Here is a 25,684-nt window from a genome sequence, read left to right as displayed (position 1 = left end):
CCCAGCCCCAGGGCCCGCAGCTGTGGGCCTGCAGGAACTGGGCAGGGGGCCTGGCCATCAGCCCCTTCAGGGACAGCTGGGGCTGCCAGGGCAGCAGAGGCACCCCCACTCTCCTGACAGCAGCTTGCTGAGAGCTGAAGGGAGAGCCCTGCCTGGGGTGTAGAGTGCGGAAAGGGGAGTATGCGGAGCACAAGAGAACAAATCGAGAGCTCTGGGTGCAACACAAGTCAAGAAAAAAAAAAAAAAAAAAAAAAAAGAACAACGATAGAGCAAACAGAGTGACTCGGGGGGCACCAAAAGGAGGGCCCTGGGGCACACCCAGAAGCACCCAGAAAACTCCAGGACAGGAGAAAAAGCTAAACAGAGACCTCTGCGGCGTGCCGCAAAACACACACGGGGCCACGGGGCGCACCGAAAGGCACGCAGAGGGCTCGGGGGCAACCCAGAATGTGAACTGAGGGGTCCTGAGGGCATCAGAGGGCAAGTGCAGGGCTCTGGGGCAGACCAAAATACAGAGGAAGGGCCTTGGCGCACACCAGAGGGGTCACCAGGCACGCCGCAGGGCTCAACGCGGCTGACAGGATGGCGCCTGCAGGCTGCCCCAGGCACACGAGCGACACTGCGGAGTGCCAAAAGCAAATCCGGGAGCGGTTCGGGGACCTCACGCAGCCCTGGAGGGGCTCTGGCAGCCCTCGCGATGAGGGGAAACACCCCCAAGAGCCCCGAGGGTCCAGGCAACGCAAGGGAAATTCCCCGCAGCTCTGGGAACAGCACCGGGCACCCTGGCAAGCGCAGGCACTCCCAAGTACATGGGACTCGGGGACCAGCTCCCAGCCCCGGACACAATGCATAACCTCCTGCCTCAGGCATCGTGTTCAGGCAAACCGCCCCGGAGCTCGGCACCAGCGTGCCTCCCCTTACCTACGATATCCAAAGAGTCACCGCCGCACCAGCGTCTGTCCGTACGTCTGTCCGTCGGGGAAGGGTCAGCTCCTGCCCCTGCCCTCGACTTGGCAGGTGTCCGAGTAGCCTCCCCCCAGTGCTTTTTCCTTCAGGGCTAGGATTCAGCTCGGAGAGCTGAGAGGAAAATGCCTGATCCCGCCTGCCTGCACTTCTGCCCCAACCCAGGCCAGAGCCCCTCAGGTTACTTAGTCCTCAGCGCTGCCTCGGGGAGGCCAAAATAACTGCTAACGGTCATTAGCCATACTTACCCTAGTTACCCGTGCCAGAACGCCTCCTCCTGTAGCAGTTCCTGGTGATATCGAGGGGCCGCTGCATTCTGGCTTCCTTGTTTCATCCCGTCCCTTCGGTATTAACCGCAAGCAAACGCTCGTCCGTCTCTTCTCCTCGTCAGCATTTGCTGTCCTTGGTTCCATCTCTGTAAGGAAGCGATAAACTCGCGTTTTACTTCCAGTGAAACGCTTAGGTTTATGCATGATCTTTTTCTCTTTACCCTGTTTTCTTTTTCCCCCTTTTTTTTCTTTTTTTCTTCTTCTTTTCCTTAAGGGAAAGGTCTTAATACGGCACTTTGCACCATACGTTGCAGGGTAAACGGTCTGGAAACGTTACACACAGCAATTAGGGCTAGGTTATTAGGCAGGCGGGCACGTCGCCTAATACCTTCCTAACGCCATCTTCCACGAAACCTTATTTTTATTCCGCTTCAGTGTTATTGTTACTGTTCGCAAACCCTCGTATGCATGCGCTTAACCGACAACTCTCTCGGTCTTTAACTACGTGGAGGAACGACAGCCCTCGATTTGCCTGTCTCCCTTTCAAACCTATTACCTTTTTGAGACTGCTCCTAGCTTCCTCTTACTCTTGCATGCTGGCCTCACAGGCGATGACCAAAACGAACAACTGCATCGCTAGGTCTAGCCCCCTCTCTTCAAGATGTGCCCCTTCGCGGCTTACGTTTCTTGGTCTCTTCAACTTCAGCCGTGGCAATTAATCTAAAAAAGTAAGTATGACATCTATTCCTTTCCGTAGCTGCGTGTACGATAACAAAACAAAAGAGAAACAGCCAAAGCAAAGCTAAGGCAGATACAAGGAACAGCAGCCACAGGGCAGGAACGGGTTACTCAGTCCTCAGCGCTGCCTCGGGGAGGCCGAAATAACTGCTAACGGTCATTAGCCATACTTACCCTAGTTACCCGTGCCAGAACGCCTCCTCCTGTAGCAGTTCCTGGTGATATCGAGGGGCCGCTGCATTCTGGCTTCCTTGTTTCATCCCGTCCCTTCGGTATTAACCGCAAGCAAACGCTCGTCTGTCTCTTCTCCTCGTCAGCATTTGCTGTCCTTGGTTCCATCTCTGTAAGGAAGCGATAAACTCGCGTTTTACTTTCAGTGAAACGCTTAGGTTTATGCATGATCTTTTTCTCTTTACCCTGTTTTCTTTTTCCCCCTTTTTTTTCTTTTTTTCTTCTTCTTTTCCTTAAGGGAAAGGTCTTAATACGGCACTTTGCACCATACGTTGCAGGGTAAACGGTCTGGAAACGTTACACACAGCAATTAGGGCTAGGTTATTAGGCAGGCGGGCACGTCGCCTAATACCTTCCTAACGCCATCTTCCACGAAACCTTACTTTTATTCCGCTTCAGTGTTATTGTTACTGTTCGCAAACCCTCGTATGCATGCGCTTAACCGACAACTCTCTCGGTCTTTAACTACGTGGAGGAACGACAGCCCTCGATTTGCCTGTCTCCCTTTCAGACCTATTACCTTTTTGAGACTGCTCCTAGCTTCCTCTTACTCTTGCATGCTGGCCTCACAGGCGACGACCAAAACGAACAACTGCATCGCTAGGTCTAGCCCCCTCTCTTCAAGATGTGCCCCTTCGCGGCTTACGTTTCTTGGTCTCTTCAACTTCAGCCGTGGCAATTAATCTAAAAAAGTAAGTATGACATCTATTCCTTTCCGTAGCTGCGTGTACGATAACAAAACAAAAGAGAAACAGCCAAAGCAAAGCTAAGGCAGATACAGGGAACAGCAGCCACAGGGCAGGAACGGGTTACTCAGTCCTCAGCGCTGCCTCGGGGAGGCCGAAATAACTGCTAACGGTCATTAGCCATACTTACCCTAGTTACCCGTGCCAGAACGCCTCCTCCTGTAGCAGTTCCTGGTGATATCGAGGGGCCGCTGCATTCTGGCTTCCTTGTTTCATCCCGTCCCTTCGGTATTAACCGCAAGCAAACGCTCGTCCGTCTCTTCTCCTCGTCAGCATTTGCTGTCCTTGGTTCCACCTCTGTAAGGAAGCGATAAACTCGCGTTTTACTTCCAGTGAAACGCTTAGGTTTATGCATGATCTTTTTCTCTTTACCCTGTTTTCTTTTTCCCCCTTTTTTTTCTTTTTTTCTTCTTCTTTTCCTTAAGGGAAAGGTCTTAATACGGCACTTTGCACCATACGTTGCAGGGTAAACGGTCTGGAAACGTTACACACAGCAATTAGGGCTAGGTTATTAGGCAGGCGGGCACGTCGCCTAATACCTACCTAACGCCATCTTCCACGAAACCTTACTTTTATTCCGCTTCAGTGTTATTGTTACTGTTCGCAAACCCTCGTATGCATGCGCTTAACCGACAACTCTCTCGGTCTTTAACTACGTGGAGGAACGACAGCCCTCGATTTGCCTGTCTCCCTTTCAGACCTATTACCTTTTTGAGACTGCTCCTAGCTTCCTCTTACTCTTGCATGCTGGCCTCACAGGCGACGACCAAAATGAACCACCGGATCCCCAGGTCTTGCTGCTTCTCTTCGAGATGTCCCCCTTCGGTGGGCTACCCTGCCAAACAAACCAAAAAGACTGCCGAGGCCGCGAGGGTACCAGATTTTCAGACCGCTTCTCCGAGGCTTTCGGGGTGACTGACGTCACCGCTTCGCTTCACGTTACTCACAGCTACCTTCGTCTATTACTTAGGGCTAAACCTGTTTCTGTTTGCAGAGGGGCTTGTTGCTTGTTTAAACTTGACATATAGTCCATAACCTGCTCTGCATGCTCCCTAGTCCCTTCTGCTTTTGCAACACTTGTGGTAATTCAAGGCGGTAATTAAGAGTCCCCATTGCCCCATAGGCTGGAGCGAGACATTGCTGCTGCTCTGAGGAGGTGCCTAAAAGCCACGCTGTTTTCGCTAGCATCACTGGGGCTTCCCAGAGCCCATCGGTGTTCTCTTTGGCTCTTCCCGAGCCTTTTAGGTTTTTTAGGCTATTCCTTAGCCCTCCATTTTAGGGCAATGTTCTCCTTAAGCACTGCGCACAGCACGATTATCCCAGATCAGCCACATCGTGCACACACAGAGGCTTCTGAGAGGCGGCTCAGAAGAAAAGAGAGAAAAGTCTCTTTGTCATCCGCACATTCACCCGTCAACACTCTTCACCAGGAAGTGCTGTAAGTTCCTGTTTCTCTAAAGCGGGACTGAGTCGAGGCGGAGACGCAGATCGCACCCCATCTTTGTTAGAACGCCTCACTGCTGCGGGCACTGGGTCTGGCAGCAGTTTGAGGAATGTTTGGGGCCTTGCACAGAGTGCAGGGGAAGGTCTGGAGTCAGTGACAACATTGCGGCAGGGCTCGGAGGCATTTTGGGGCCTGTGGGGGTGTTGGGGCAGGATTTGTGGGTGGTTTAATGGCTCTGGGGGGGCTGGTTGCAGGAAGGGTGGGACTCTGCGGGGCCCTCAGGGCAGGGGTGCCATCCCAGATGCGTAGTGAGCACACAGGGGTGCCCTACGTGGCTCTCAGCTCGGCGGGAGCAGCCACCGGTCTCCCACCCCACCAGACAGGGGAGCGGGGCGGGGGGGGGGGGGAGGAGAGGAGGTGGAGGGATCTATGAGCTCGCAGAGAACGCCAGAGGAGGCAGCAGGGAACTCCCCAAGGACCCCGCGTCCCAGACGAGAGGAGGCATCAGGCTGCCGTGCCGCTGCTAGAGACATCCAGACCCCCGCGCAGACACCCCCCCCACACTCCTCCAGGCTGCGTCCGCAGGGGCGAGCGCACGCCCCGGCCCGCGCTGGGGAGGAACCGGGGCCCTACAGGCGACACACGCAAAAGGGAGAGTCAGAGCCGCGCTCCGGCAGACCCGGCGCCGCGCAGACCCGGCGCGGCGCGGCCCCCGGCCCGACTCCCCCCCCCCGCCCCGCCGCCTCCACGCAGCGACGGCCCCGGCTGGCAGGACACAGCCCGACACCCGCGGCCACCCGAAGGCGCACGCTCGCCTCACCTCGCCTCACCGCGGCCCCCACATGCTCGACTCCAGCCCGCCTCTGCCCTCGCCCGCCGCCGTCCAGCCAAAACACCCGCCCTGCTCGCCGCCATCTTGCCCGCCGCCGCACCGCGCGTGCGCCGGCCGCCCAGGGCTCGCGCCGCCGCACCGCGCGTGCGCCGGACCAGGACCGCGCGAGAGGGGCGGGGGGAGCGCGAGGGGCGGGGGGAGCGCAGCGCGAGGGGCGGGGGGAGCGCAGCGCGAGGGGCGGGGGGAGCGCAGCGCGAGGGGCGGGGGGAGCGCAGCGCGAGGGGCGGGGGGAGCGCAGCGCGAGGGGCGGGGGGAGCGCAGCGCGAGGGGCGGGGGGAGCGCAGCGCGAGGGGCGGGGGGAGCGCAGCGCGAGGGGCGGGGGGAGCGCAGCGCGAGGGGCGGGGGGAGCGCAGCGCGAGGCAGCCCAGACCCGCAATGGCCCCACCCTCGCGTGGTCGCAGCGCCGCGCTGCAGCCGGCCGGCTCCCGCGCGCCAACCGCAGCCCGCCGCGCCACCCCGGCGCTCAGGCCGAGCAGCGAGCGCCCCGAGGCTGCTCTGCCCGCGCCCAAGAGAGCGGCGGGGATCAGCGAGCAGGCGCTGGGGCTGCCCCGGGGAGAGAGCGCCGCGGAGCAGCTCCGAGACGGCACTGCCCGTCCCCGCGCCCCCAGGAAGCACCGAGAAGGAAAAGCCCTCTCGGGAAAAGCGCTCCCGGTCCGTGAGCACCGGGCAGGGGGCACGAGCGCGGCCCCTGCGCTTACCCGTCCCCGAGAGAGCGCAGAATAGCGGCCAACGCGGCGACCGGCAGCGCGCGCGTGTGCGCCGGCTGCCCGCAACGGTCTCCGTACGCAGCGGTGGCCGCCGGCGGCTGCAGTGCTGCCTTGTCGACACGCGAGGGCAGCCGTGAGCGCGCCGGAACGCAATGCGCATGCGCGCCCCCCCTCCCGCGTGCAGTGCCGCCTTTCAGACACGCGAGGGCAGCAAGGAGCAGGGCGCAGCGCTTTCCTGCCCCCCTTGCAAAATACTCGCTAGGCAAAAGTGGCTTGGGCTCCTCCCGAACGCTTACCTGGCTTCATTACTACAGCTATTAGGAACCGAAGTGCATAGCCTTCTAGCAAAGGGAACGACCGTCTTTTCAAAACTTCCCGCGACTCCCCAGAATTGTCACTGCCTTGCATCAGCAGCCAGCTTCTTCCAACCCAGCCGCAAGAAACATTTTGCCTTCCCGGCAGAACTTTCTGCTCCCTGGGGGGTCCAAAGGAAACCCGTCACTCACTACTGTCTGTCAAAACGTACCGGAAGCCCTCAAATACAGGACAAGACGCCTTCTCTAAGGAAGCTGACTACTAGGTCTGCTTCACGGCAGCTTCTCCCCAGTATCAGGGCCCACTCAATAAACAAAATAGGACGAGAAATGTCTTAATCTGCTCCAAGTGCTTTCGTATAAGAGAACAACATCAAAACGAGGTATTATTGCATTTAGCCTCCACTACACGTGCTACCCCAGCGCCACGGACTTGCTTTAAAGCATCAGTGACGTACGCGGTCTGGCAGTAATTAATATTCACAGAATGAATATGCACTCGATCGAGTACGGGTGTTCATAAAAAGCTTTGCCAGTGCGTCGCTAGGTAACAAACCTAGACAAGCAGCTATTTGCCCTGATCCTTCGGCTTACATTTCTTCTGCCGGATGTAGTCAAACGTACCTGAACGCAGTGGCCTTGCGAGGCAGTGACACGGTGTCCGTGGGGTGGCTGTTCCAGGGTCTCTCGGGCTGTTCCAGGGTCCTCGGACAGCAACGGTGCTGGTCGACTTTCCCTTGCGCTGCACAGCAGGACAGCTCCGCACCGTGCCCTCCCAGCACCGCTACTCCTCCCAGCAGCTGCCTAACCGGCCCCAATCCTGAGCAAAGCTACGACCCCCAGGAGCCCGCAGCACCCCTCCTACTCTTCCCGCCCTCCCCATTTCCAAGAGGGACAGCCCCAGCCCCCGGGGACAACCCTGCCTGGTCACGCTGCTGTCCGAAAAGCGGATTCGTTGCCCGCTGTGCACTAAGCCAATAATGACACGCTCAGGAGAGACATTTGCTTATTTATTTCAGAGTTGTGCAAGCCTGGCTGCTCGGTGTTTTCCCCACAAATCAAGCGCAACTTCCCCCCCCCGCCCCGGCTTTCCAAGTAGCATTTATACAAGTTGCAAGGTTTGCAACTTTCCCTCTTACACCGGTTGGTTAGTGATTTACATACAATTCTAATATTGCTTACACACCATTTTAAAACTACGCATGCTCAGGGGAGGGGTCTTCACCCGGGCACAGGTCTTTCTGACCTATGGGCGTGATTTTCTTGTATTATAATGAGGACAGTTCAGTTCGGGGATACCTCGAATTCCTTTGCTAAATCGGCAACGTCTACATAGAAAACAAAACATTTTGATTTACTATTTCTTTAAGGCTTTAGCACTTCTAGCATGGCCTTGATTAAAGAATTATTTCCTCCCAGGAAATGGGGGGGGGGGGGTGTTCCTCCTCATCTGCCTAGTTTAAACAGCAGGAACACTCTTTCTGAGCTTCCAAGGTTGTCTTGCAACACCATCGGAGATGGAAAACACTTCCTGCCCTGTACCGGGGAAAAACAGGGGCATTCCACTGTCCCCCGTGACCTGTGGGGACTCAGGCGTGAGTGACACACGTCCAGTAAGGAACAGACCCAGCGGGCACTACAGCTCCTGGCCTGCCACGCGGCCACCCGCTGGGAACCCCGCTGGCAGGGACCTGCCGCCGCCGCCCCCCCCGCGGGGCCACCTCGAGAGGCGCAGCATGGTCACCCAGTAGCCCCGCCTGAGAAGACTACACCTCCCAGCATACCGTGCACGCGAGAAGGGCGGCCCGGAAGCCCAGTGCCGGAAGACTACTGCTCCCGGCATGCCATGCCAAGCAACATGGCCGCCCGGAAGCCCAGTGCCGGAAGACTACCGCTCCCAGCATGCCGCGCTCAGAACAAACATGCCCCACCGGAAGCCCAGTGCCGGAAGACTACTGCTCCCGGCATGCCGCGCCGAAAGCTACGGCTCCCCGCAGTCCCGCACCCCAACTCCCGCCCCCCACCCGCAGCGCTGGGGCACCTTTGACCCTCGGCACATTCCGTTCCTTTCCGTCCCGCCCCCCTTCCCCTTCCCCCCTGTCCCCCCGGAAACGGCCGCAGAGCCCCGAGCGCGGCCCCGCCGGCCCCACCACCGGCCCGGGGCTCCCCCGACACCCCCGACACCGGCCCCGCCTCAGCTCCGACACTGCCCCCGCCCCTCCACGACCCTCCTCCCCCCGCTCCCCGACACGCTCCCGAGCTGACACAGGAGACCCCCCCCCCCGCCCCGCGCTCCTCCGACCGCGCAGTAAACCGCACCACAGCCCCGGCGCACCCCCTTCCTCCCCCCGCCTCCGTGGCCCCGGGACGCTCCCAGCCGCCGGGACCCCCGGCACATGCGGGACCCGCAGCCTGCAGCGCGCCTCCCCCGGCCTCGCTCACCTCCTCCGCGGGGCGGCCGCCGGGCTGGGCCCGAAGGGCCGTGCTCCGTGGCAGCTCCGCTGCCCAGCTCCTGCCCCAGCGCCAGCTCCCCCCAACTGCAGCCCCAGCCCCCAAATGTGGGCCTGCCCTTGCCATCAGCCCCACCTGGGGCCTGTCCTGCCACCCAGCTCCCCCTGGCATTCATCCCAGCCCCAGGGCCCGCAGCTGTGGGCCTGCAGGAACTGGGCAGGGGGCCTGGCCATCAGCCCCTTCAGGGACAGCTGGGGCTGCCAGGGCAGCAGAGGCACCCCCACTCTCCTGACAGCAGCTTGCTGAGAGCTGAAGGGAGAGCCCTGCCTGGGGTGTAGAGTGCGGAAAGGGGAGTATGCGGAGCACAAGAGAACAAATCGAGAGCTCTGGGTGCAACACAAGTCAAGAAAAAAAAAAAAAAAAAAAAAAAAAAAAGAACAACGATAGAGCAAACAGAGTGACTCGGGGGGCACCAAAAGGAGGGCCCTGGGGCACACCCAGAAGCACCCAGAAAACTCCAGGACAGGAGAAAAAGCTAAACAGAGACCTCTGCGGCGTGCCGCAAAACACACACGGGGCCACGGGGCGCACCGAAAGGCACGCAGAGGGCTCGGGGGCAACCCAGAATGTGAACTGAGGGGTCCTGAGGGCATCAGAGGGCAAGTGCAGGGCTCTGGGGCAGACCAAAATACAGAGGAAGGGCCTTGGCGCACACCAGAGGGGTCACCAGGCACGCCGCAGGGCTCAACGCGGCTGACAGGATGGCGCCTGCAGGCTGCCCCAGGCACACGAGCGACACTGCGGAGTGCCAAAAGCAAATCCGGGAGCGGTTCAGGGACCTCACGCAGCCCTGGAGGGGCTCTGGCAGCCCTCGCGATGAGGGGAAACACCCCCAAGAGCCCCGAGGGTCCAGGCAACGCAAGGGAAATTCCCCGCAGCTCTGGGAACAGCACCGGGCACCCTGGCAAGCGCAGGCACTCCCAAGTACATGGCACTCGGGGACCAGCTCCCAGCCCCGGACACAATGCATAACCTCCTGCCTCAGGCATCGTGTTCAGGCAAACCGCCCCGGAGCTCGGCACCAGCGTGCCTCCCCTTACCTACGATATCCAAAGAGTCACCGCCGCACCAGCGTCTGTCCGTACGTCTGTCCGTCGGGGAAGGGTCAGCTCCTGCCCCTGCCCTCGACTTGGCAGGTGTCCGAGTAGCCTCCCCCCAGTGCTTTTTCCTTCAGGGCTAGGATTCAGCTCGGAGAGCTGAGAGGAAAATGCCTGATCCCGCCTGCCTGCACTTCTGCCCCAACCCAGGCCAGAGCCCCTCAGGTTACTTAGTCCTCAGCGCTGCCTCGGGGAGGCCAAAATAACTGCTAACGGTCATTAGCCATACTTACCCTAGTTACCCGTGCCAGAACGCCTCCTCCTGTAGCAGTTCCTGGTGATATTGAGGGGCCGCTGCATTCTGGCTTCCTTGTTTCATCCCGTCCCTTCGGTATTAACCGCAAGCAAACGCTCGTCCGTCTCTTCTCCTCGTCAGCATTTGCTGTCCTTGGTTCCATCTCTGTAAGGAAGCGATAAACTCGCGTTTTACTTCCAGTGAAACGCTTAGGTTTATGCATGATCTTTTTCTCTTTACCCTGTTTTCTTTTTCCCCCTTTTTTTTCTTTTTTTCTTCTTCTTTTCCTTAAGGGAAAGGTCTTAATACGGCACTTTGCACCATACGTTGCAGGGTAAACGGTCTGGAAACGTTACACACAGCAATTAGGGCTAGGTTATTAGGCAGGCGGGCACGTCGCCTAATACCTTCCTAACGCCATCTTCCACGAAACCTTACTTTTATTCCGCTTCAGTGTTATTGTTACTGTTCGCAAACCCTCGTATGCATGCGCTTAACCGACAACTCTCTCGGTCTTTAACTACGTGGAGGAACGACAGCCCTCGATTTGCCTGTCTCCCTTTCAAACCTATTACCTTTTTGAGACTGCTCCTAGCTTCCTCTTACTCTTGCATGCTGGCCTCACAGGCGATGACCAAAACGAACAACTGCATCGCTAGGTCTAGCCCCCTCTCTTCAAGATGTGCCCCTTCGCGGCTTACGTTTCTTGGTCTCTTCAACTTCAGCCGTGGCAATTAATCTAAAAAAGTAAGTATGACATCTATTCCTTTCCGTAGCTGCGTGTACGATAACAAAACAAAAGAGAAACAGCCAAAGCAAAGCTAAGGCAGATACAGGGAACAGCAGCCACAGGGCAGGAACGGGTTACTCAGTCCTCAGCGCTGCCTCGGGGAGGCCGAAATAACTGCTAACGGTCATTAGCCATACTTACCCTAGTTACCCGTGCCAGAACGCCTCCTCCTGTAGCAGTTCCTGGTGATATCGAGGGGCCGCTGCATTCTGGCTTCCTTGTTTCATCCCGTCCCTTCGGTATTAACCGCAAGCAAACGCTCGTCCGTCTCTTCTCCTCGTCAGCATTTGCTGTCCTTGGTTCCATCTCTGTAAGGAAGCGATAAACTCGCGTTTTACTTTCAGTGAAACGCTTAGGTTTATGCATGATCTTTTTCTCTTTACCCTGTTTTCTTTTTCCCCCTTTTTTTTCTTTTTTTCTTCTTCTTTTCCTTAAGGGAAAGGTCTTAATACGGCACTTTGCACCATACGTTGCAGGGTAAACGGTCTGGAAACGTTACACACAGCAATTAGGGCTAGGTTATTAGGCAGGCGGGCACGTCGCCTAATACCTTCCTAACGCCATCTTCCACGAAACCTTACTTTTATTCCGCTTCAGTGTTATTGTTACTGTTCGCAAACCCTCGTATGCATGCGCTTAACCGACAACTCTCTCGGTCTTTAACTACGTGGAGGAACGACAGCCCTCGATTTGCCTGTCTCCCTTTCAGACCTATTACCTTTTTGAGACTGCTCCTAGCTTCCTCTTACTCTTGCATGCTGGCCTCACAGGCGACGACCAAAACGAACAACTGCATCGCTAGGTCTAGCCCCCTCTCTTCAAGATGTGCCCCTTCGCGGCTTACGTTTCTTGGTCTCTTCAACTTCAGCCGTGGCAATTAATCTAAAAAAGTAAGTATGACATCTATTCCTTTCCGTAGCTGCGTGTATGATAACAAAACAAAAGAGAAACAGCCAAAGCAAAGCTAAGGCAGATACAGGGAACAGCAGCCACAGGGCAGGAACGGGTTACTCAGTCCTCAGCGCTGCCTCGGGGAGGCCGAAATAACTGCTAACGGTCATTAGCCATACTTACCCTAGTTACCCGTGTCAGAACGCCTCCTCCTGTAGCAGTTCCTGGTGATATCGAGGGGCCGCTGCATTCTGGCTTCCTTGTTTCATCCCGTCCCTTCGGTATTAACCGCAAGCAAACGCTCGTCCGTCTCTTCTCCTCGTCAGCATTTGCTGTCCTTGGTTCCACCTCTGTAAGGAAGCGATAAACTCGCGTTTTACTTCCAGTGAAACGCTTAGGTTTATGCATGATCTTTTTCTCTTTACCCTGTTTTCTTTTTCCCCCTTTTTTTTCTTTTTTTCTTCTTCTTTTCCTTAAGGGAAAGGTCTTAATACGGCACTTTGCACCATACGTTGCAGGGTAAACGGTCTGGAAACGTTACACACAGCAATTAGGGCTAGGTTATTAGGCAGGCGGGCACGTCGCCTAATACCTTCCTAACGCCATCTTCCACGAAACCTTACTTTTATTCCGCTTCAGTGTTATTGTTACTGTTCGCAAACCCTCGTATGCATGCGCTTAACCGACAACTCTCTCGGTCTTTAACTACGTGGAGGAACGACAGCCCTCGATTTGCCTGTCTCCCTTTCAGACCTATTACCTTTTTGAGACTGCTCCTAGCTTCCTCTTACTCTTGCATGCTGGCCTCACAGGCGACGACCAAAACGAACAACTGCATCGCTAGGTCTAGCCCCCTCTCTTCAAGATGTGCCCCTTCGCGGCTTACGTTTCTTGGTCTCTTCAACTTCAGCCGTGGCAATTAATCTAAAAAAGTAAGTATGACATCTATTCCTTTCCGTAGCTGCGTGTACGATAACAAAACAAAAGAGAAACAGCCAAAGCAAAGCTAAGGCAGATACAGGGAACAGCAGCCACAGGGCAGGAACGGGTTACTCAGTCCTCAGCGCTGCCTCGGGGAGGCCGAAATAACTGCTAACGGTCATTAGCCATACTTACCCTAGTTACCCGTGTCAGAACGCCTCCTCCTGTAGCAGTTCCTGGTGATATCGAGGGGCCGCTGCATTCTGGCTTCCTTGTTTCATCCCGTCCCTTCGGTATTAACCGCAAGCAAACGCTCGTCCGTCTCTTCTCCTCGTCAGCATTTGCTGTCCTTGGTTCCACCTCTGTAAGGAAGCGATAAACTCGCGTTTTACTTCCAGTGAAACGCTTAGGTTTATGCATGATCTTTTTCTCTTTACCCTGTTTTCTTTTTCCCCCTTTTTTTTCTTTTTTTCTTCTTCTTTTCCTTAAGGGAAAGGTCTTAATACGGCACTTTGCACCATACGTTGCAGGGTAAACGGTCTGGAAACGTTACACACAGCAATTAGGGCTAGGTTATTAGGCAGGCGGGCACGTCGCCTAATACCTTCCTAACGCCATCTTCCACGAAACCTTACTTTTATTCCGCTTCAGTGTTATTGTTACTGTTCGCAAACCCTCGTATGCATGCGCTTAACCGACAACTCTCTCGGTCTTTAACTACGTGGAGGAACGACAGCCCTCGATTTGCCTGTCTCCCTTTCAGACCTATTACCTTTTTGAGACTGCTCCTAGCTTCCTCTTACTCTTGCATGCTGGCCTCACAGGCGACGACCAAAATGAACCACCGGATCCCCAGGTCTTGCTGCTTCTCTTCGAGATGTCCCCCTTCGGTGGGCTACCCTGCCAAACAAACCAAAAAGACTGCCGAGGCCGCGAGGGTACCAGATTTTCAGACCGCTTCTCCGAGGCTTTCGGGGTGACTGACGTCACCGCTTCGCTTCACGTTACTCACAGCTACCTTCGTCTATTACTTAGGGCTAAACCTGTTTCTGTTTGCAGAGGGGCTTGTTGCTTGTTTAAACTTGACATATAGTCCATAACCTGCTCTGCATGCTCCCTAGTCCCTTCTGCTTTTGCAACACTTGTGGTAATTCAAGGCGGTAATTAAGAGTCCCCATTGCCCCATAGGCTGGAGCGAGACATTGCTGCTGCTCTGAGGAGGTGCCTAAAAGCCACGCTGTTTTCGCTAGCATCACTGGGGCTTCCCAGAGCCCATCGGTGTTCTCTTTGGCTCTTCCCGAGCCTTTTAGGTTTTTTAGGCTATTCCTTAGCCCTCCATTTTAGGGCAATGTTCTCCTTAAGCACTGCGCACAGCACGATTATCCCAGATCAGCCACATCGTGCACACACAGAGGCTTCTGAGAGGCGGCTCAGAAGAAAAGAGAGAAAAGTCTCTTTGTCATCCGCACATTCACCCGTCAACACTCTTCACCAGGAAGTGCTGTAAGTTCCTGTTTCTCTAAAGCGGGACTGAGTCGAGGCGGAGACGCAGATCGCACCCCATCTTTGTTAGAACGCCTCACTGCTGCGGGCACTGGGTCTGGCAGCAGTTTGAGGAATGTTTGGGGCCTTGCACAGAGTGCAGGGGAAGGTCTGGAGTCAGTGACAACATTGCGGCAGGGCTCGGAGGCATTTTGGGGCCTGTGGGGGTGTTGGGGCAGGATTTGTGGGTGGTTTAATGGCTCTGGGGGGGCTGGTTGCAGGAAGGGTGGGACTCTGCGGGGCCCTCAGGGCAGGGGTGCCATCCCAGATGCGTAGTGAGCACACAGGGGTGCCCTACGTGGCTCTCAGCTCGGCGGGAGCAGCCACCGGTCTCCCACCCCACCAGACAGGGGAGCGGGGCGGGGGGGGGGGGGGAGGAGAGGAGGTGGAGGGATCTATGAGCTCGCAGAGAACGCCAGAGGAGGCAGCAGGGAACTCCCCAAGGACCCCGCGTCCCAGACGAGAGGAGGCATCAGGCTGCCGTGCCGCTGCTAGAGACATCCAGACCCCCGCGCAGACACCCCCCACACACTCCTCCAGGCTGCGTCCGCAGGGGCGAGCGCACGCCCCGGCCCGCGCTGGGGAGGAACCGGGGCCCTACAGGCGACACACGCAAAAGGGAGAGTCAGAGCCGCGCTCCGGCAGACCCGGCGCCGCGCAGACCCGGCGCGGCGCGGCGCGGCCCCCGGCCCGACTCCCCCCCCCCGCCCCGCCGCCTCCACGCAGCGACGGCCCCGGCTGGCAGGACACAGCCCGACACCCGCGGCCACCCGAAGGCGCACGCTCGCCTCACCTCGCCTCACCGCGGCCCCCACATGCTCGACTCCAGCCCGCCTCTGCCCTCGCCCGCCGCCGTCCAGCCAAAACACCCGCCCTGCTCGCCGCCATCTTGCCCGCCGCCGCACCGCGCGTGCGCCGGCCGCCCAGGGCTCGCGCCGCCGCACCGCGCGTGCGCCGGCCGCCCAGGGCTCGCGCCGCCGCACCGCGCGTGCGCCGGCCGCCCAGGGCTCGCGCCGCCGCACCGCGCGTGCGCCGGCCGCCCAGGGCTCGCGCCGCCGCACCGCGCGTGCGCCGGCCGCCCAGGGCTCGCGCCGCCGCACCGCGCGTGCGCCGGCCAAGGACCGCGCGAGAGGGGCGGGGGGAGCGGAGCGCGAGGGGCGGGGGGAGCGGAGCGCGAGGGGCGGGGGGAGCGGAGCGCGAGGGGCGGGGGGAGCGGAGCGCGAGGGGCGGGGGGAGCGGAGCGCGAGGGGCGGGGGGAGCGGAGCGCGAGGGGCGGGGGGAGCGGAGCGCGAGGGGCGGGGGGAGCGCAGCGCGAGGGGCGGGGGGAGCGCAGCGCGAGGGGCGGGGGGAGCGCAGCGCGAGGGGCGGGGGGAGCGCAGCGCGAGGGGCGGGGGGAGCGCAGCGCGAGGGGCGGGGGGAGCGCAGCGCGAGGCAGCCCAGACCCGCAATGGCCCCACCCTCGCGTGGTCGCAGCGCCGCGCTGCAGCCGGCCGGCTCCCGCGCGCCAACCGCAGCCCGCCGCGCCACCCCGGCGCTCAGGCCGAGCAGCGAGCGCCCCGAGGCTGCTCTGCCCGCGCCCAAGAGAGCGGCGGGGATCAGCGAGCAGGCGCTGGGGCTGCCCCGGGGAGAGAGCGCCGCGGAGCAGCTCCGAGACGGCACTGCCCGTCCCCGCGCCCCCAGGAAGCACCGAGAAGGAAAAGCCCTCTCGGGAAAAGCGCTCCCGGTCCGTGAGCACCGGGCAGGGGGCACGAGCGCGGCCCCTGCGCTTACCCGTCCCCGAGAGAGCGCAGAATAGCGGCCAACGCGGCGACCGGCAGCGCGCGCGTGTGCGCCGGCTGCCCGCAACGGTCTCCGTACGCAGCGGTGGCCGCCGGCGGCTGCAGTGCTGCCTTGTCGACACGCGAGGGCAGCCGTGAGCGCGCCGGAACGCAATGCGCATGCGCGCCCCCCCTCCCGCGTGCAGTGCCGCCTTTCAGACACGCGAGGGCAGCAAGGAGCAGGGCGCAGCGCTTTCCTGCCCCCCTTGCAAAATACTCGCTAGGCAAAAGTGGCTTGGGCTCCTCCCGAACGCTTACCTGGCTTCATTACTACAGCTATTAGGAACCGAAGTGCATAGCCTTCTAGCAAAGGGAACGACCGTCTTTTCAAAACTTCCCGCGACTCCCCAGAATTGTCACTGCCTTGCATCAGCAGCCAGCTTCTTCCAACCCAGCCGCAAGAAACATTTTGCCTTCCCGGCAGAACTTTCTGCTCCCTGGGGGGTCCAAAGGAAACCCGTCACTCACTACTGTCTGTCAAAACGTACCGGAAGCCCTCAAATACAGGACAAGACGCCTTCTCTAAGGAAGCTGACTACTAGGTCTGCTTCACGGCAGCTTCTCCCCAGTATCAGGGCCCACTCAATAAACAAAATAGGACGAGAAATGTCTTAATCTGCTCCAAGTGCTTTCGTATAAGAGAACAACATCAAAACGAGGTATTATTGCATTTAGCCTCCACTACACGTGCTACCCCAGCGCCACGGACTTGCTTTAAAGCATCAGTGACGTACGCGGTCTGGCAGTAATTAATATTCACAGAATGAATATGCACTCGATCGAGTACGGGTGTTCATAAAAAGCTTTGCCAGTGCGTCGCTAGGTAACAAACCTAGACAAGCAGCTATTTGCCCTGATCCTTCGGCTTACATTTCTTCTGCCGGATGTAGTCAAACGTACCTGAACGCAGTGGCCTTGCGAGGCAGTGACACGGTGTCCGTGGGGTGGCTGTTCCAGGGTCTCTCGGGCTGTTCCAGGGTCCTCGGACAGCAACGGTGCTGGTCGACTTTCCCTTGCGCTGCACAGCAGGACAGCTCCGCACCGTGCCCTCCCAGCACCGCTACTCCTCCCAGCAGCTGCCTAACCGGCCCCAATCCTGAGCAAAGCTACGACCCCCAGGAGCCCGCAGCACCCCTCCTACTCTTCCCGCCCTCCCCATTTCCAAGAGGGACAGCCCCAGCCCCCGGGGACAACCCTGCCTGGTCACGCTGCTGTCCGAAAAGCGGATTCGTTGCCCGCTGTGCACTAAGCCAATAATGACACGCTCAGGAGAGACATTTGCTTATTTATTTCAGAGTTGTGCAAGCCTGGCTGCTCGGTGTTTTCCCCACAAATCAAGCGCAACTTCCCCCCCCCGCCCCGGCTTTCCAAGTAGCATTTATACAAGTTGCAAGGTTTGCAACTTTCCCTCTTACACCGGTTGGTTAGTGATTTACATACAATTCTAATATTGCTTACACACCATTTTAAAACTACGCATGCTCAGGGGAGGGGTCTTCACCCGGGCACAGGTCTTTCTGACCTATGGGCGTGATTTTCTTGTATTATAATGAGGACAGTTCAGTTCGGGGATACCTCGAATTCCTTTGCTAAATCGGCAACGTCTACATAGAAAACAAAACATTTTGATTTACTATTTCTTTAAGGCTTTAGCACTTCTAGCATGGCCTTGATTAAAGAATTATTTCCTCCCAGGAAATGGGGGGGGGGGGGTGTTCCTCCTCATCTGCCTAGTTTAAACAGCAGGAACACTCTTTCTGAGCTTCCAAGGTTGTCTTGCAACACCATCGGAGATGGAAAACACTTCCTGCCCTGTACCGGGGAAAAACAGGGGCATTCCACTGTCCCCCGTGACCTGTGGGGACTCAGGCGTGAGTGACACACGTCCAGTAAGGAACAGACCCAGCGGGCACTACAGCTCCTGGCCTGCCACGCGGCCACCCGCTGGGAACCCCGCTGGCAGGGACCTGCCGCCGCCGCCCCCCCCGCGGGGCCACCTCGAGAGGCGCAGCATGGTCACCCAGTAGCCCCGCCTGAGAAGACTACACCTCCCAGCATACCGTGCACGCGAGAAGGGCGGCCCGGAAGCCCAGTGCCGGAAGACTACTGCTCCCGGCATGCCATGCCAAGCAACATGGCCGCCCGGAAGCCCAGTGCCGGAAGACTACCGCTCCCAGCATGCCGCGCTCAGAACAAACATGCCCCACCGGAAGCCCAGTGCCGGAAGACTACTGCTCCCGGCATGCCGCGCCGAAAGCTACGGCTCCCCGCAGTCCCGCACCCCAACTCCCGCCCCCCACCCGCAGCGCTGGGGCACCTTTGACCCTCGGCACATTCCGTTCCTTTCCGTCCCGCCCCCCTTCCCCTTCCCCCCTGTCCCCCCGGAAACGGCCGCAGAGCCCCGAGCGCGGCCCCGCCGGCCCCACCACCGGCCCGGGGCTCCCCCGACACCCCCGACACCGGCCCCGCCTCAGCTCCGACACTGCCCCCGCCCCTCCACGACCCTCCTCCCCCCGCTCCCCGACACGCTCCCGAGCTGACACAGGAGACCCCCCCCCCCGCCCCGCGCTCCTCCGACCGCGCAGTAAACCGCACCACAGCCCCGGCGCACCCCCTTCCTCCCCCCGCCTCCGTGGCCCCGGGACGCTCCCAGCCGCCGGGACCCCCGGCACATGCGGGACCCGCAGCCTGCAGCGCGCCTCCCCCGGCCTCGCTCACCTCCTCCGCGGGGCGGCCGCCGGGCTGGGCCCGAAGGGCCGTGCTCCGTGGCAGCTCCGCTGCCCAGCTCCTGCCCCAGCGCCAGCTCCCCCCAACTGCAGCCCCAGCCCCCAAATGTGGGCCTGCCCTTGCCATCAGCCCCACCTGGGGCCTGTCCTGCCACCCAGCTCCCCCTGGCATTCATCCCAGCCCCAGGGCCCGCAGCTGTGGGCCTGCAGGAACTGGGCAGGGGGCCTGGCCATCAGCCCCTTCAGGGACAGCTGGGGCTGCCAGGGCAGCAGAGGCACCCCCACTCTCCTGACAGCAGCTTGCTGAGAGCTGAAGGGAGAGCCCTGCCTGGGGTGTAGAGTGCGGAAAGGGGAGTATGCGGAGCACAAGAGAACAAATCGAGAGCTCTGGGTGCAACACAAGTCAAGAAAAAAAAAAAAAAAAAAAAAAAAAAAGAACAACGATAGAGCAAACAGAGTGACTCGGGGGGCACCAAAAGGAGGGCCCTGGGGCACACCCAGAAGCACCCAGAAAACTCCAGGACAGGAGAAAAAGCTAAACAGAGACCTCTGCGGCGTGCCGCAAAACACACACGGGGCCACGGGGCGCACCGAAAGGCACGCAGAGGGCTCGGGGGCAACCCAGAATGTGAACTGAGGGGTCCTGAGGGCATCAGAGGGCAAGTGCAGGGCTCTGGGGCAGACCAAAATACAGAGGAAGGGCCTTGGCGCACACCAGAGGGGTCACCAGGCACGCCGCAGGGCTCAACGCGGCTGACAGGATGGCGCCTGCAGGCTGCCCCAGGCACACGAGCGACACTGCGGAGTGCCAAAAGCAAATCCGGGAGCGGTTCGGGGACCTCACGCAGCCCTGGAGGGGCTCTGGCAGCCCTCGCGATGAGGGGAAACACCCCCAAGAGCCCCGAGGGTCCAGGCAACGCAAGGGAAATTCCCCGCAGCTCTGGGAACAGCACCGGGCACCCTGGCAAGCGCAGGCACTCCCAAGTACATGGGACTCGGGGACCAGCTCCCAGCCCCGGACACAATGCATAACCTCCTGCCTCAGGCATCGTGTTCAGGCAAACCGCCCCGGAGCTCGGCACCAGCGTGCCTCCCCTTACCTACGATATCCAAAGAGTCACCGCCGCACCAGCGTCTGTCCGTACGTCTGTCCGTCGGGGAAGGGTCAGCTCCTGCCCCTGCCCTCGACTTGGCAGGTGTCCGAGTAGCCTCCCCCCAGTGCTTTTTCCTTCAGGGCTAGGATTCAGCTCGGAGAGCTGAGAGGAAAATGCCTGATCCCGCCTGCCTGCACTTCTGCCCCAACCCAGGCCAGAGCCCCTCAGGTTACTTAGTCCTCAGCGCTGCCTCGGGGAGGCCAAAATAACTGCTAACGGTCATTAGCCATACTTACCCTAGTTACCCGTGCCAGAACGCCTCCTCCTGTAGCAGTTCCTGGTGATATTGAGGGGCCGCTGCATTCTGGCTTCCTTGTTTCATCCCGTCCCTTCGGTATTAACCGCAAGCAAACGCTCGTCCGTCTCTTCTCCTCGTCAGCATTTGCTGTCCTTGGTTCCATCTCTGTAAGGAAGCGATAAACTCGCGTTTTACTTCCAGTGAAACGCTTAGGTTTATGCATGATCTTTTTCTCTTTACCCTGTTTTCTTTTTCCCCCTTTTTTTTCTTTTTTTCTTCTTCTTTTCCTTAAGGGAAAGGTCTTAATACGGCACTTTGCACCATACGTTGCAGGGTAAACGGTCTGGAAACGTTACACACAGCAATTAGGGCTAGGTTATTAGGCAGGCGGGCACGCCGCCTAATACCTTCCTAACGCCATCTTCCACGAAACCTTACTTTTATTCCGCTTCAGTGTTATTGTTACTGTTCGCAAACCCTCGTATGCATGCGCTTAACCGACAACTCTCTCGGTCTTTAACTACGTGGAGGAACGACAGCCCTCGATTTGCCTGTCTCCCTTTCAAACCTATTACCTTTTTGAGACTGCTCCTAGCTTCCTCTTACTCTTGCATGCTGGCCTCACAGGCGATGACCAAAACGAACAACTGCATCGCTAGGTCTAGCCCCCTCTCTTCAAGATGTGCCCCTTCGCGGCTTACGTTTCTTGGTCTCTTCAACTTCAGCCGTGGCAATTAATCTAAAAAAGTAAGTATGACATCTATTCCTTTCCGTAGCTGCGTGTACGATAACAAAACAAAAGAGAAACAGCCAAAGCAAAGCTAAGGCAGATACAGGGAACAGCAGCCACAGGGCAGGAACGGGTTACTCAGTCCTCAGCGCTGCCTCGGGGAGGCCGAAATAACTGCTAACGGTCATTAGCCATACTTACCCTAGTTACCCGTGCCAGAACGCCTCCTCCTGTAGCAGTTCCTGGTGATATCGAGGGGCCGCTGCATTCTGGCTTCCTTGTTTCATCCCGTCCCTTCGGTATTAACCGCAAGCAAACGCTCGTCCGTCTCTTCTCCTCGTCAGCATTTGCTGTCCTTGGTTCCATCTCTGTAAGGAAGCGATAAACTCGCGTTTTACTTTCAGTGAAACGCTTAGGTTTATGCATGATCTTTTTCTCTTTACCCTGTTTTCTTTTTCCCCCTTTTTTTTCTTTTTTTCTTCTTCTTTTCCTTAAGGGAAAGGTCTTAATACGGCACTTTGCACCATACGTTGCAGGGTAAACGGTCTGGAAACGTTACACACAGCAATTAGGGCTAGGTTATTAGGCAGGCGGGCACGTCGCCTAATACCTTCCTAACGCCATCTTCCACGAAACCTTACTTTTATTCCGCTTCAGTGTTATTGTTACTGTTCGCAAACCCTCGTATGCATGCGCTTAACCGACAACTCTCTCGGTCTTTAACTACGTGGAGGAACGACAGCCCTCGATTTGCCTGTCTCCCTTTCAGACCTATTACCTTTTTGAGACTGCTCCTAGCTTCCTCTTACTCTTGCATGCTGGCCTCACAGGCGACGACCAAAACGAACAACTGCATCGCTAGGTCTAGCCCCCTCTCTTCAAGATGTGCCCCTTCGCGGCTTACGTTTCTTGGTCTCTTCAACTTCAGCCGTGGCAATTAATCTAAAAAAGTAAGTATGACATCTATTCCTTTCCGTAGCTGCGTGTACGATAACAAAACAAAAGAGAAACAGCCAAAGCAAAGCTAAGGCAGATACAGGGAACAGCAGCCACAGGGCAGGAACGGGTTACTCAGTCCTCAGCGCTGCCTCGGGGAGGCCGAAATAACTGCTAACGGTCATTAGCCATACTTACCCTAGTTACCCGTGCCAGAACGCCTCCTCCTGTAGCAGTTCCTGGTGATATCGAGGGGCCGCTGCATTCTGGCTTCCTTGTTTCATCCCGTCCCTTCGGTATTAACCGCAAGCAAACGCTCGTCCGTCTCTTCTCCTCGTCAGCATTTGCTGTCCTTGGTTCCATCTCTGTAAGGAAGCGATAAACTCGCGTTTTACTTCCAGTGAAACGCTTAGGTTTATGCATGATCTTTTTCTCTTTACCCTGTTTTCTTTTTCCCCCTTTTTTTTCTTTTTTTCTTCTTCTTTTCCTTAAGGGAAAGGTCTTAATACGGCACTTTGCACCATACGTTGCAGGGTAAACGGTCTGGAAACGTTACACACAGCAATTAGGGCTAGGTTATTAGGCAGGCGGGCACGTCGCCTAATACCTTCCTAACGCCATCTTCCACGAAACCTTACTTTTATTCCGCTTCAGTGTTATTGTTACTGTTCGCAAACCCTCGTATGCATGCGCTTAACCGACAACTCTCTCGGTCTTTAACTACGTGGAGGAACGACAGCCCTCGATTTGCCTGTCTCCCTTTCAGACCTATTACCTTTTTGAGACTGCTCCTAGCTTCCTCTTACTCTTGCATGCTGGCCTCACAGGCGACGACCAAAACGAACAACTGCATCGCTAGGTCTAGCCCCCTCTCTTCAAGATGTGCCCCTTCGCGGCTTACGTTTCTTGGTCTCTTCAACTTCAGCCGTGGCAATTAATCTAAAAAAGTAAGTATGACATCTATTCCTTTCCGTAGCTGCGTGTACGATAACAAAACAAAAGAGAAACAGCCAAAGCAAAGCTAAGGCAGATACAGGGAACAGCAGCCACAGGGCAGGAACGGGTTACTCAGTCCTCAGCGCTGCCTCGGGGAGGCCGAAATAACTGCTAACGGTCATTAGCCATACTTACCCTAGTTACCCGTGTCAGAACGCCTCCTCCTGTAGCAGTTCCTGGTGATATCGAGGGGCCGCTGCATTCTGGCTTCCTTGTTTCATCCCGTCCCTTCGGTATTAACCGCAAGCAAACGCTCGTCCGTCTCTTCTCCTCGTCAGCATTTGCTGTCCTTGGTTCCACCTCTGTAAGGAAGCGATAAACTCGCGTTTTACTTCCAGTGAAACGCTTAGGTTTATGCATGATCTTTTTCTCTTTACCCTGTTTTCTTTTTCCCCCTTTTTTTTCTTTTTTTCTTCTTCTTTTCCTTAAGGGAAAGGTCTTAATACGGCACTTTGCACCATACGTTGCAGGGTAAACGGTCTGGAAACGTTACACACAGCAATTAGGGCTAGGTTATTAGGCAGGCGGGCACGTCGCCTAATACCTTCCTAACGCCATCTTCCACGAAACCTTACTTTTATTCCGCTTCAGTGTTATTGTTACTGTTCGCAAACCCTCGTATGCATGCGCTTAACCGACAACTCTCTCGGTCTTTAACTACGTGGAGGAACGACAGCCCTCGATTTGCCTGTCTCCCTTTCAGACCTATTACCTTTTTGAGACTGCTCCTAGCTTCCTCTTACTCTTGCATGCTGGCCTCACAGGCGACGACCAAAACGAACAACTGCATCGCTAGGTCTAGCCCCCTCTCTTCAAGATGTGCCCCTTCGCGGCTTACGTTTCTTGGTCTCTTCAACTTCAGCCGTGGCAATTAATCTAAAAAAGTAAGTATGACATCTATTCCTTTCCGTAGCTGCGTGTACGATAACAAAACAAAAGAGAAACAGCCAAAGCAAAGCTAAGGCAGATACAGGGAACAGCAGCCACAGGGCAGGAACGGGTTACTCAGTCCTCAGCGCTGCCTCGGGGAGGCCGAAATAACTGCTAACGGTCATTAGCCATACTTACCCTAGTTACCCGTGTCAGAACGCCTCCTCCTGTAGCAGTTCCTGGTGATATCGAGGGGCCGCTGCATTCTGGCTTCCTTGTTTCATCCCGTCCCTTCGGTATTAACCGCAAGCAAACGCTCGTCCGTCTCTTCTCCTCGTCAGCATTTGCTGTCCTTGGTTCCACCTCTGTAAGGAAGCGATAAACTCGCGTTTTACTTCCAGTGAAACGCTTAGGTTTATGCATGATCTTTTTCTCTTTACCCTGTTTTCTTTTTCCCCCTTTTTTTTCTTTTTTTCTTCTTCTTTTCCTTAAGGGAAAGGTCTTAATACGGCACTTTGCACCATACGTTGCAGGGTAAACGGTCTGGAAACGTTACACACAGCAATTAGGGCTAGGTTATTAGGCAGGCGGGCACGTCGCCTAATACCTTCCTAACGCCATCTTCCACGAAACCTTACTTTTATTCCGCTTCAGTGTTATTGTTACTGTTCGCAAACCCTCGTATGCATGCGCTTAACCGACAACTCTCTCGGTCTTTAACTACGTGGAGGAACGACAGCCCTCGATTTGCCTGTCTCCCTTTCAGACCTATTACCTTTTTGAGACTGCTCCTAGCTTCCTCTTACTCTTGCATGCTGGCCTCACAGGCGACGACCAAAATGAACCACCGGATCCCCAGGTCTTGCTGCTTCTCTTCGAGATGTCCCCCTTCGGTGGGCTACCCTGCCAAACAAACCAAAAAGACTGCCGAGGCCGCGAGGGTACCAGATTTTCAGACCGCTTCTCCGAGGCTTTCGGGGTGACTGACGTCACCGCTTCGCTTCACGTTACTCACAGCTACCTTCGTCTATTACTTAGGGCTAAACCTGTTTCTGTTTGCAGAGGGGCTTGTTGCTTGTTTAAACTTGACATATAGTCCATAACCTGCTCTGCATGCTCCCTAGTCCCTTCTGCTTTTGCAACACTTGTGGTAATTCAAGGCGGTAATTAAGAGTCCCCATTGCCCCATAGGCTGGAGCGAGACATTGCTGCTGCTCTGAGGAGGTGCCTAAAAGCCACGCTGTTTTCGCTAGCATCACTGGGGCTTCCCAGAGCCCATCGGTGTTCTCTTTGGCTCTTCCCGAGCCTTTTAGGTTTTTTAGGCTATTCCTTAGCCCTCCATTTTAGGGCAATGTTCTCCTTAAGCACTGCGCACAGCACGATTATCCCAGATCAGCCACATCGTGCACACACAGAGGCTTCTGAGAGGCGGCTCAGAAGAAAAGAGAGAAAAGTCTCTTTGTCATCCGCACATTCACCCGTCAACACTCTTCACCAGGAAGTGCTGTAAGTTCCTGTTTCTCTAAAGCGGGACTGAGTCGAGGCGGAGACGCAGATCGCACCCCATCTTTGTTAGAACGCCTCACTGCTGCGGGCACTGGGTCTGGCAGCAGTTTGAGGAATGTTTGGGGCCTTGCACAGAGTGCAGGGGAAGGTCTGGAGTCAGTGACAACATTGCGGCAGGGCTCGGAGGCATTTTGGGGCCTGTGGGGGTGTTGGGGCAGGATTTGTGGGTGGTTTAATGGCTCTGGGGGGGCTGGTTGCAGGAAGGGTGGGACTCTGCGGGGCCCTCAGGGCAGGGGTGCCATCCCAGATGCGTAGTGAGCACACAGGGGTGCCCTACGTGGCTCTCAGCTCGGCGGGAGCAGCCACCGGTCTCCCACCCCACCAGACAGGGGAGCGGGGCGGGGGGGGGGGGGAGGAGAG

General features: G+C 57.1%; 2 long non-coding RNA genes across 2 annotated transcripts; both read right to left on the bottom strand.

Annotated features, from left to right (window-relative positions):
- Nucleotides 1-11,031: 11,031 nt before the first annotated feature.
- Nucleotides 11,032-12,317, bottom strand: LOC135329724 (uncharacterized). The gene is made up of 3 exons (XR_010391331.1): nt 12,012-12,317; nt 11,656-11,819; nt 11,032-11,245 (listed from the first exon to the last, which is right to left on the bottom strand). It is a non-coding gene; the product is annotated as an uncharacterized LOC135329724 (long non-coding RNA).
- An 8,789-nt stretch (nt 12,318-21,106) lies between these two features.
- Nucleotides 21,107-23,329, bottom strand: LOC135329723 (uncharacterized). The gene is made up of 4 exons (XR_010391330.1): nt 23,024-23,329; nt 22,668-22,831; nt 21,735-22,257; nt 21,107-21,324 (listed from the first exon to the last, which is right to left on the bottom strand). It is a non-coding gene; the product is annotated as an uncharacterized LOC135329723 (long non-coding RNA).
- Nucleotides 23,330-25,684: the final 2,355 nt, after the last annotated feature.

The sequence above is a fragment of the Dromaius novaehollandiae genome, chromosome 12, assembly GCF_036370855.1.
Source record: "Dromaius novaehollandiae isolate bDroNov1 chromosome 12, bDroNov1.hap1, whole genome shotgun sequence".
NCBI lineage: Eukaryota > Metazoa > Chordata > Aves > Casuariiformes > Dromaiidae > Dromaius > Dromaius novaehollandiae.
Note: the sequence above shows the minus strand (reverse complement) of the source record. Positions and strands in the feature narration are given on the sequence as shown.